Source organism: Aquarana catesbeiana, linkage group LG08 (genome assembly GCF_042186555.1).
Source record: "Aquarana catesbeiana isolate 2022-GZ linkage group LG08, ASM4218655v1, whole genome shotgun sequence".
NCBI classification, from domain to species: domain Eukaryota; kingdom Metazoa; phylum Chordata; class Amphibia; order Anura; family Ranidae; genus Aquarana; species Aquarana catesbeiana.
Window position 1 is genome coordinate 283,325,421 of NC_133331.1, and position 12,242 is coordinate 283,337,662.

The following is a 12,242-nucleotide window of genomic DNA, read 5'->3' on the forward strand; positions in this document are numbered from 1 at the left end:
ACAATGTTTTGTTTTCCTTAGGTTTATGTGGTATTGCTGGGATGCTTGATGGGTCTCGGACTGATTGGAGCTCCGAACACCACCAAAAGGTTCTGTTACACTGACTATGAAGGTGACGGGAGATAATTAATAGCATCTCTGTTCACCCAGCGGGGACCTCGGTCATTCTTGATCTTTAGAGAATGTTGTTATTTAAGCTTGTAATTGATGTTGGAGGACTTATATTCTGTATTTTGTATGTACTGTATTCCATTTGGATTATTGTTCCAGTTGTATTCTTCTTTTTGAAAATTAATAAAAGATTGAAAGTGAAATCATTTATCAGAACATTCAATCTTGCCATTGTTGAGTCAACATTTTTTTTTTACAAAAGACCTCCAGACCTACTACTTGGATGGAATCTCAGGTATATTAAAGTGTTTTTTTTGTGCTTTAGCACTTGCTCTTTACAATGTTAGCAATTTTTTCCAACCAAAAATCACATTCATGGTTAGAATTTCACTCACTCAACCAAAATTTTCCATCCTGTTTCAGTAAATTTTCTCACCATTATGGCCAAAAACATTCATCAGTTTGAACCCACTAGCCATTAGCAAATCAAACGAAACTTCTAAAAATGAAAAATCTTCTGACAAAATTCTACCAGTGTATGGCCGGCTTAATAGGATACATGTAGAGGGGATTTCAAGATAACCTTATCCTTACTCAATTAGGAACTTTTCTCCACATATGGTGGACTTGCTCAATAGTATGGCACTTCTGGGAAGAAATATTTCAGATGATCTCAGAACTAATGATCTCTGTGGTCCCCTTCTTAGCTCTCCTAAACTTCAAACCTCCAAGCCTTTCCAAGATCAAATTCAAATTACTTGATAAAGGCAATAAGAGTATTGACGGCTCGTCTCCAAATAGCATAAAGTAGAAGGAAAAAATGCCCCCTCGGGACTTTAACACAGTTCAAAATATTTAACACATTTATTGATATAGAAAAGATATATACTTTATTGTACAAAAAAATGTAAAAATCCTCATGTTAATAATAAAATCTTTTTTACAGTAATAGCTCTGACTAAGCCATAAACATCCCCATATTGGAATATTATATCCATCCAAAAATGTATAATATCAATCATAAAACAATACATAGAACAGCCTCTATTATGTATGCATTTTTTATGATTAATGTTGTATATTTTTAAATGGATATATTATTCCAAGAGCTATTATATAGGATTCTAATATTCACATGATGATTTTAGATTTTTTTGTACAATAAAGTATATATTTTTTCTACATCAATAAATGTTGTAGTATAGTGTAGTATATTTTGAACTGTGTTAAAGTCCAGAGGGGGCATTTTTTCCTTCTACTTTATGCTATTTGGAGATGAGCTGTCAATACTCTTATTGCCTTTATCAAGTAATTTGAATTTAATCTTGGAAAAGCCTGGAGGTTTGAGGTTCAGGAGTGCATATTGAGCTAAGAAAGGGACCACAGAGACCATCAGTTCTGAGATCATCTGAAATAGTTTGTTCCTAGAAGTGCCATACTATTGGGCAAGTCCACCACATGCGGAAAAACGTTCCTAACTGAGTAAGGTTAGGGATATCTTGTAATCCCCTCTAAATGTATCCTTTTAAGCGGGCCATACACTGGTAGAATTTTGTTAGAAGATTTTAATTTTCAAAATCATCATGTGAATATTAAAATCCTACAAAACAGCTCTGACTAAGCCATAAACATTAGACATGTGCACACTGAAATATTTTGTTTTGGAATTTTGTTTTCGTCCGAAAAATAAATGTACTTAGTTACTCCCGAAATTCGTTTTTATTTATTTTGTTTCGTTAAAAAATGCATTCGTCCGAAAATCCGAAATAATTAAGGTCGAATCTGTCATTGAAGGCTTATGGTGTCTGTCAAATGTTTTAAGAAGATTTGACGGAGCAGCTAAACTGTACGACGCCGCAATCATACATTTCCGGTCAAATGTTCCGCCTACAAGCTATAGTAGAATTCTAATGTTGTATGACACTAGTAATAATGATATTTACTAATTATTATTACAAGTCTACCAACATTAGAATTCTTCTATAGCCTATGGGCGGAGCATTTGACCATAAATGTCCACTCGCGGCGACTGCTTCGTCAGATCTTTATGTCAAATCTTTTCTCTCTATGTCGAATAATCTTGGACTAATAGAGTTAGGTTAGGTACAGTCAACCTTTTTTGCTATTGTCTCTATAATGTCAAATCTTTTCTCTCTATGTCAAATCTTTTCTCTCTATGTCAAATCTTTTCTCTCTATGTAGAATAATCTTGGACTAATAGAGCTAAGGTTAGGCACATTCGACCACAGGTTCGATGGACACAGATTGCTATTGTCAGCGTCATGTAGAATCTCCTATCTATATCGAACTGTTGTTGCAACGAAAACGAAAATAAAGCATTTGTTTATGTCGGATCTTTCGGTTTTCGGATTCTGCACGTTAGTTATCGTTTGTTGAAACGATAACGAAAATACCCGAAATTCGGACGAAAATGCATTCGGACGAAAATGCATTCGGACGAAAACTAATGCACATGTCTAAGAAACATGATCCCCCATATTGGAAAAATATACCTATCCAAAAATATATACTATCATTCATAAAAAATGCATACACAATAAATAAATATAACAGGGGCTGTTATATGTATTTTTTATGATTCATATCATATATTATTGGATGCATATATTATTCCAATATGGGAATCATGTGGCTTAGTCAGAGTTATTATATAAGATTTTAATATTCACATGACGATTTTAGAATTTTTGGACAATAAAGTATATCTCTCTCTTTTCTATATCAATAAATGTTTTAAACTGCGTTAAAGTCCCAAGGGGGCATTTTTTCCCTCTAGTTCAAATTACTTTTTCATGTTTTTACAGCAACCAAACAATTGCTAAAGCTTAGAAAATAATCCACTTTTTCTTTGGCCAAAACCAAGTCAAGAATCAACTTTGTGCTGCATGAAAAAAATAGATGTTATCTTCATGTTATCTTCTGGTGGGATTTTAGCTGGACCTTTTGATCCCCTGAATGGTGGTGCACCATTGGTATATACTTATCCTGTTCTTCTTCTCACCTTCCTCCCACCCCTGATTGCCCTCCCCCTCTTTCTCCTTCTCCGTTTCTCCCTTACCCTTCATTGTTACACATTCTCTGCCATACTCTTGCCTTTACCACACCTTGACCCTTTAAAGATGTTGGGCATCTCCCAAGACATTCAAAGTAAATCTCTCACATTGGTGACTCCACTCTGTCCTTGTACAGTGTTAAGATTATTTGTCTCCATCTGTATTATTGTATGAGACCCATCATACCCAAATTTATGGATTCTAATATCACATGCATAATGTAAATGACCTTTGTACTCTCAAATACTGTAATTTTGTAACACTGATTGTTTGAAAATATCAATCTACACATGGAACAAGAAAAAAAATTGCCCTTCAATAAAGGAACATGTAACACAGTGCCTTTGTTTCCTATCCCCCAGTGGCACACCACCAATAGTGCGGCACAGTGCTTTCAAACTAAACCCACTCATCAGCTCACTCAGTCCTAATTCAGACCTTAATTACCACATAAATCCCTCCTAAAATCTTCCCAAACCCACCAGTTAACCTCCCCACATTCACCTGCTGCCGAATTAGTCTCGGCACTCACATCTCCCCCAGGGTTAATGCTGGATAATATGCTCTCTCCTGTCTGTATATAGTATAGCAATGAAGATCTCTCCACCCCGGGGATTGTACTGTAGGTCAGGTTGACTTGGGACTCTCCACTGTCATCCTTTATACACCAGATAAACATCTTTAAAGAGCCACTGAGGATTTTTAAGCATGTGCATACAGATGAAGGAAAACTTCAAATAATTTTAAAAGCTCTGGTGAGATGGCTCCTGTGCAGCAAGGGTTCTTTCCCTTGGCACCAAAGATTGCTCAAGCTATTGAAAAAAAGAAAGGAGCATTAGACCAACAACAGATGGCACAGCTCTGACACACAGCACAGGTCTTGTGAACATCTCATCAATTAAAAACACAATTATCTTACTGGGACAGTAAGTGAGGAGAAATCTTTTGACTGGGACAACAATAAATACCTGACAGAGTTTCTAATTCTAGGAATATAGAATGGAGAACCAGATCAAAATTGGAAAAAAAAAAAATTCTGATAATTTAAATTGTTAGTAAACAAGTCATACAAAAATATCCAATGTGTTTTGGGGAACACCAATCCCCCTACATCAGGTCCTAACACAGGATTAACTTTGAATGGACTCACAGAAAACAGTGACCTCACAGATCTATATTAGAACCAATATTAGACTCTCTCAGCAATAGTCATACTTAAGTTCAGTCAAAACTTGTGTCCATCCAAAGTTTACACTTTGCTGAATCCTGATGATGGGGGAGTGGTGTTGTTCCAAAATGTGTTGGATGTTTTTAAATGACCTATTTTCCAACAATTAGAATCAATACTGGGACAGGTTCATCCAGTGCCTAGGTTAAGAACGGGCCCCCTCCTAATATATGCCAAATAGGTGTACCACCTTGTGTCCATTCTTTGCCCCATTGCTTTGGCTGCCGATGGCTGGCATAAAGTGTGCACTGCCCAATGCATGGCCAATCACTTGCTTTCTTGTGGCTAGAAAGTAGTTCCACATGCCTGGTGTGTTTTTGTGTCAGCCATAGGTGAATGGGGTGGAGAGAGGTTATGTTGGAGCACAGCTTGACAGCAATAGCTGACAGCAATAGCTATCAGAGCAGCCATGAAGCTGCGAAAACTGGTTGATAACCTCTTATCTGGAGCTTGTGTGGGTGAGGGTATGCCCTCCCCTACTGCTGTGCCCTGAGCAGCTAACCCTCCTGTCCACCCCTTGTCCTGGCCCTGATTACAATTATCTTTGGACTCTTCCATCTTTTTTGGCCTAGTGCTCCTTTCTGTTTTGCAATTGTTTGAACAATAAATACTCCCATTGACAGCACACTCCACTGTCACCACTTACACCTTGGGGCCACCACTCAGTCAGCCCATCCTCTTGCCTGGTCTGTCAGTTGCTGCCAGAAAGAGATGGGTGGTGCTGAGATGTTGGTGTAGCCGTAGCCACTGTTACCTGCAGGAGTTTGTTTGAGGAACAGTTGCAATGTTGGCTACAGGGGTCTGAATGGGAACTGCTGCCATGGCTCTTCTCCTGATCACACTGTCATTGGTAAGATGTGGTGCCATTAATTGTAAAAGGCACCCCCATGCACCTTCCAATGGATCTGCTTAGCAGTACAACAAGCAGTAATGGACAAACTTCCATATACCATTTTTAGACAGTAGACACTATGTTGTGCAAGTGATAAGGTTTGTTATGGTGACATTTAATTGAATGGCACTGCATCACACTAACGTATGTAATGTTTTGCAAGACATTTTGATTAAATGTGAAATATTGCAATGCACATTGTGGTGATAGTCCATAACTGTCATGCACATGTGTTGTGGAACCATTGGCTGCAGAAGATGGAAAGGTACTGAGCTGGGTTTGAGGACTAAGCAAAGACCCGCAGGTCAGTACTCCAGCCATATGCTGCTCTCTGTGTATGGGAAGGTGCCATGAGTCACCCCTCTTTTCAACACTGCCCCCCCACTTCATTATTGTGCCTGCACATCCACTCTGAACACTGTTCCTGCACCCATCACCCCCACCCTCACACCTGTACACTTAACCAAACTCCTCCCATGCTCACATCATCACATCTAACCTCACCTGTAATAATTTAAGTAGGTTTCAGGGTCTCTTTAGAAGGGGACAGCCAATCAAATTTTTCTTTTGGTTTGTTTTAAACAGGGAAGAATTAGAAACTCTGCTGCCCAGCAACTGCTGTCACATTGTTGCTCTATGTGCAGAGATCAATACCGGTTCTAATATAGATCTGTGAGGTCAATGTTTTTCCAAGTCCATCAAAGATTTATTCTATGTTGAACCCTGATGAAGGGGGAGTGTTGTTGTTCCTGAAACATGCTGTCTGTTTTTTTTTTTTTTTTTGTGACCTATTCACTAACAATCAAATTTGTTTAATGCCCCGTACACACGGTCGGATTTTCCGACGGAAAATGTGTGATAGGACCTTGTTGTGGGAAATTCCGACTATGTGTAGGCTCCATCACACATTTTCCATCGAAATTTTTCCGACACACAAAGTTTGAGAGCAGGATATAAAATTTTCCGACAACAAAATCCGTTGTCGGAAATTCCGATCGCGTGTACACAAATCCGACGGACAAAGTGCCACGCATGCTCAGAATAAATACAGAGATGAAAGCTATTGGCCACTGCCCCGTTTATAGTCCCGACGTTTTACGTCACCGCGTTTAGAACGATGGGATTTTCCGACAACTTTGTGTGACCGTGTGTATGCAAGACAAGTTTGAGCCAACATCCGTCGGAAAAAATCCTAGGATTTTGTTGTCGGAATGTCCGAATAAAGTCCGACCGTGTGTACGGAGCATAAGACTTTATTACTCCACTTTTGGTCTGGGGCTCCTTTCTGTATTTCTAGGATTAGAAACTCTTCCAGGTTTTTCTTGTTGTCCCAATAGAAAAGATTGGCCCTCACTTGCTGTCCCAGTAATATAAATGTGTTTTTAAAATAAAAGTCATTGATGAGATGGCCACAATCCTCATATATGTATTTTACCTATATGCTTAGCCGTTTGTCCAGAGTAGGCCTTAAAAGTCTATAGTTATTTAAAAAAATAGCTATTATACATACTTACTCTTGCTCACAAAAAGATAAGGTGATGGTCCCAAGAAAGAAAAGGAGTAAGAGGGATTTCTTCAAGGTGAACATCTTTGAGCTCTGTGGATAATTTGGATTAATGGAAAGAAGACACAATGGAAAAGATAACTTGAAAATAACATGAGGCATCCTAATGTTAGGCACACATAAAACGGTTGTTCTAATACAGGCATGAGCCCACGGTTCGACTCGAACATTGGGTGTTGGTTTGTTCTAAAACAAACTGAACATATAAGGTGTTGATGGAACATTAGAGCACCACGGAACGCCCCATAATGCACGGCGAGATCGCTGTGCATTGCTGTATGATGATTGGCCACACCCCACACCCCCCACACTATATAAGGCTGCTTACATAGCGGTGAGTTAGATTAAGCAGGCAGGATATATATATATATATATATATATATATATATATATATATATATATATATATATATACACAACACAAGTATCTTTGAGGAGTTACAGTGTTGTGGCACCACCACCACCCAAGGCCCAATTTTTCTGCCCCTGTTTAACAGGGACGCATACTTACAATTCTTGATATAATATTTCATATCAGGGCCCGTTCCTGCGCCCAACAAGTGTAACTGTGAGGGCTTACTGTGTTCTGGTACCACCAACACCTAAGGCCCAATTTTCTGCAGGGTATATAGGGCATGCCATATAGTATATATACTGCTCTTCAGAGTATATAGTGCCTGGTGGACCCCCACGTCATTTTTTTTTTATTTGGGTGCGGGGTTTCCCTTAATATCCATACCAGACCTGAAGGGCCTGGTATAGATTGGGGGGTGGGGGGGGGGACATCCACACCATATTTTTTTTGGTATTTTTGGTATTTTTTTATCTATATTGCCGGGATCCGACAATACATTACAGCCACGAGTAGTTTTGAATGACATATTTTTTCCTTTAGAAATGTAATTTTGTTGTGGCACTGTTATAAATATGGGAAAGTTGCGCTACTTTACAGGCATACTAAGGACACCCACCAGGCATGATATTTAAAGGAATATTTCATTTTTATTGTTTCACTTTAAGCATTATTGAAATCACTGCTCCTGAAAAAACGGCCATTTTTAAAACTTTATTTTTGCATTGATACATGTCCCCTGGGGCAGGACCCAGGTCCCCAAACACTTTTTATGGCAAAAACTTGCATATAAGCCTTTAAAATTAGCACTTGTGAGTTGTCACGTTTGTGTCCCATAGACTTTAACGGTGTTTGCGTGTTCAAACAAATTTTTTGCCTGTTCGCATGTTCTGCTGCAAACTGAACCGGGGTGTGTTCCGGTCATCCCTATTCCAATACCATAAAAGGTCCAATGTTTGTTTGCTCTAACCCAACACAAAAGATCCAGTACACCTGACACCCATTATGGGCAGGTTAAGTGTTTTTTAATTACATGGATTTGCTTGATGCTTTCCAGACCTTACTTGTTCTGGTTTCTCATGGATAAAACAATGATTAAGGGGCCCTGATCTATTGTGTTCCTCAATCCCACAAAAGGAAGAGCACAGCAGGTTCTTAGATGTCATTGGAGCTGGTTCACAAGAACCAAAGTTCAAACCTCCATTGTTTATGGTTTCCAGGGATGTCTACCTTAAATGAGGATGCTTGTTGCATCACCTGTACTATCCACGCTAGTCCTCACTCAATCATTGCTAAAGGATGTTGGTTCTTGTAAAAAAATGCAAAGCATGTTAGATTGAAAATATTTTTTTTATTTATTTACTAACTATACTAATGGTTTCTAGAGGGTTTTTCTTGTATGAATGAGAAGAGTCCCCAGATAATGGTCTCTGTGATTTAATTTGTTCCAGGTTTGGAGAGAAGGTGAATGAGGCTTTTGGGATTATGTGTAAATAAATAATCATTATAAGTAATATAACTTATGAATGTTAGCTTTCTACTGTATTATTTCCTAATAAAGATAAGTTATTTAGGAATTGGAGTTTAATAAAAGTTTTACCAAAATTGAAAAAACAAAAAGGCACCACAATGCTCCTTTCAGGACACAAAATAAAACATTGACTGGTTCACTTCATAATGTTTTTAACAAGCTTACAATTAGGATTGAGAAATATGTACAATATCTGGTTTGTTTCTAGGTTAGCCACCTCTGGAATCAATTAGAATTTTCACATTCATTGTGCAAAATAAGCCATTATGAGAAAAATGATATGAGGAACCTTGCTATCATTTATAATCAAAATAAAACATAGGAGTCAGTTAAACTTTACTTGAAAACTGAATGCCAAGAATTATTTCCTTATAAATAATTATAATAGGATTAACCACTTGCTGCCTGCCATATAGCAATACGACATCGGCAAAGTGGTTTAGTTATCTTGATCAGACCTCATATGACGTGATCAGGATAACAAGCCAGTGCACACCCGCGGGGGTGCGCAGCGTGGCGATCAGAGGTGCTATGTGTCAGTCTGACACACCATAACTCTGATCGTGGTATGGAGCCTCTGACGGAGGCTTCTTACCATGTGATCAGCTGTGACCAATCACAGCTGATCATCGTGTGAACCACCACAATCGGTGGCTCTCCCTGTCAGAGGGGGGGTCTGCGCTGATAATCAGCACATTGATTATCAGTGCAGCCCCCTTTAGAGGTACCCATCAGCTGCCAATCACTGCCCATCAGCTGCCAGCCTGTGCTCCATAAAGAACACCTTCACAGGCGGCACAGTGGTGTAGTGGGTAGCACTCTTACCTAGCAGTAAAAAGGGTCACTTTGCATGTTCTCCCTGTGTCTGCGTGGGTTCCCTCCGGGTACTCCGGTTTCCTCCCACACTCCAAAGACATACTGGTAGGTTAATTGGCTTCTGTCCACAATTGGCCCTAGTATATCAATGTGAGTTGGGGACCTTGGATTGTGGGCTCCTTGAGGGTAGGGACCAATGTGAGTGTGCAATGTACGTGTGGAGCACCCTGTGTAAATTGACAGCACTATATGGGTACCTTAAATAAAAAATAGGGATAATTGTAGACATGCACCCACACTCTCTCAGGTTGAACTGGATGGACTGGGGTCTTTATTCAACCTTACTAACTATGTAACTATGTAGTCTGTCAGTAACCTGCCAATCAGTGCCCCATCAGCAATGCCTGTCAGTGTCCTTCAGATGCCACTCAGTAATGCCTGTCAGTGCTGCCTATCCAGTGCCATCTCTCAGTGCCCATCAGTGCCACCTATTAGCATACCTCCCAAGTTTTTGGGATGGGAATGAGGGACACCTATCAGCAAAAGTATGCAGGCATAGAACACACCCCCTGCTACGCCCCCTTAAAGGAGAATTATGCAAGAAAACAAGATTGGTTAAACCCACAAGGGCTTTTTTACCATTACTATTCCTTTGTATTGGCTTTTGGAATTTACAAATGCAGCAATTTAGAAATTGAGTGACAGGTTTAGTACTGGGAAACACTTTGTGATAGATAAAAAGTGCATTTTATATACATCTATATAGATCAGATCAAAATGAGGGACAAATGAGGAGGAATGAGGGACAGAGGGACATTACTCCAAATCAGGGACAGTCCCTCCAAATCAGGGACAGTTGGGAGCTATGTATTAGTGCTGCTTATCAGTGCCCATTCGTTTTTTTTTTCAAAAATGTTGGTCTTTTTAAGTTTGTTTAGCAAAAAATAAAAACCCCAGTGGTGATCAAATACCACCAAAAGAATGCTGTATTTGTGGGAAGGAAATTATAAAAATGTAGTTTGGGCACAGTGTTGCATTACCGCGTAATTGTCATTCAAAGTGCAACAGCGCTGAAAGTTGAAAAATGTCCTGGGCAGGAAGAGGCGAAAGTGCCCGATATTGAAGTGATTAATAGTAAAATAATTATCCAGCATCTACTTACCGGATAGTTCAGTTGGTGCTGAGAATGTAGACAGCTGGAACACTTTGGTGAATGTCTATACTACGAAGAACGGGGTTGGCTTATATAATCAAAGAAAAACAAGTTGAGTACACAGAAATTTTAAATAAAGTTTGTCTTAAACGTCACATTTTTCTTAGGAACACATACCTGATATCTAAAGTATTTATTAAAATATTTACCTACTTCATGTGGGACAAATATTATCACCCACTAAGCATCCCAAATATCTCCTGATCTGCTATTGAGTTTTAATATATAATAAGTTTAAGTGGAATTCCAGCCCAAATCTTTGTTTTGTTTTATATAGCATGGAGCCATTCAGGGCAGTTATTTACTTCTGTTTAAGTGTTTGGTCAGTTTTGTCTAAAATAGAGAGAGCAGACATCCCCAGTGTCCAGGGACAGATCCTGCTTTCAGTAGGTTGTCTCTGGGTAAAAAATTGTGCCCCCAATTGTGCCCCCAATTGTGCCCCCAGCAATGGTGGTGCTCAGGACATCATTCAGACTTCTGTCAGGCTCGTTCAACATCTTTTCTAAATAATTATAATAAAATTAATAATAATTTATTGGACACACTCAGCTGCTATTGTGCTGTGCTGGGCTTCTGGCATTTTGTAACTAAAACCTTTTTAATGCAAATTGTTAGACAGTACAATTGTTTCGTTTTTTGTTTTTTTTTGCTGGCTAGCTGGTAAATGTGCTGTGAAAATTCTATTTGCCAGTCCAGATCCCTGTCTTCACAGGCTTGCAGCAGTACACATATACAGCTGTCTCAAGCCCTTTCTTCCTCGGGCTCCAGAAGCCTTGTATCTCCCATCTGTTGGATCCTGTGAGTGAAGCTTAAAGCGGGATTCCGGCCAGCCAAAAAAAAAAATTAAAGTCAGCATCTAAAAACACTGTAGCTGCTGACTTTAAATAAGTAGACTTACCTGTCCTGGGTGCCCGCGATGTCAGCCGCCCGAGGCCAAACCGTCCCCCGGCTCTCGGGTCCCGGCATCGCCATCCTAGGTAAGGGAAACAGGCAGTGGAGCCTTACGGCTTCACTGCCAGTTTCCTACTGCGCACGCGCGAGCAGCACAGCAATCTGTAAATGGCCCCGTGGTGTACTGGGAACACACACAGTTCCCAGAAGACAACGGGGCCGCTCACCGAGGAGAAGAACACACCACGGAATAGGAAGAGGCAGATTAGGAAGACTGCCTAGCAACAAGGGTTTAGGTAAGTATATATTTATTTTTTCCAAATGTTTTTTTTTTTTAATTTTTTTAGGAATTTTGGTGGCATTTTTTTTTCCAGGGTGGCCCTCCGCTTTAACTCAATCAGCCTTGTTGGCCAAAAACAATCCTTACTAGCCCAACTGCTAGGGACAAGGCCGATCCTAGGGTCACAGACGCCTGGGTGCAGAAATTTTTCTGACACCCCCACGTGGGCATGGTCATCTTACCAACTACTCCCCTTTACAAATGTTTCTATGGCAACGACTCAAACACAG

At 39.7% G+C, this 12,242-nt stretch overlaps 1 long non-coding RNA gene across 1 annotated transcript; it reads right to left on the minus strand.

Moving 5' to 3' along the window:
• Nucleotides 1–6,815: 6,815 nt before the first annotated feature.
• LOC141104674 (uncharacterized) lies at nucleotides 6,816–10,880 on the minus strand. Its single transcript, XR_012235499.1, has 2 exons — nucleotides 10,731–10,880; nucleotides 6,816–6,902 (listed from the first exon to the last, which is right to left on the minus strand). It is a non-coding gene; the product is annotated as an uncharacterized lncRNA (long non-coding RNA).
• Nucleotides 10,881–12,242: the final 1,362 nt, after the last annotated feature.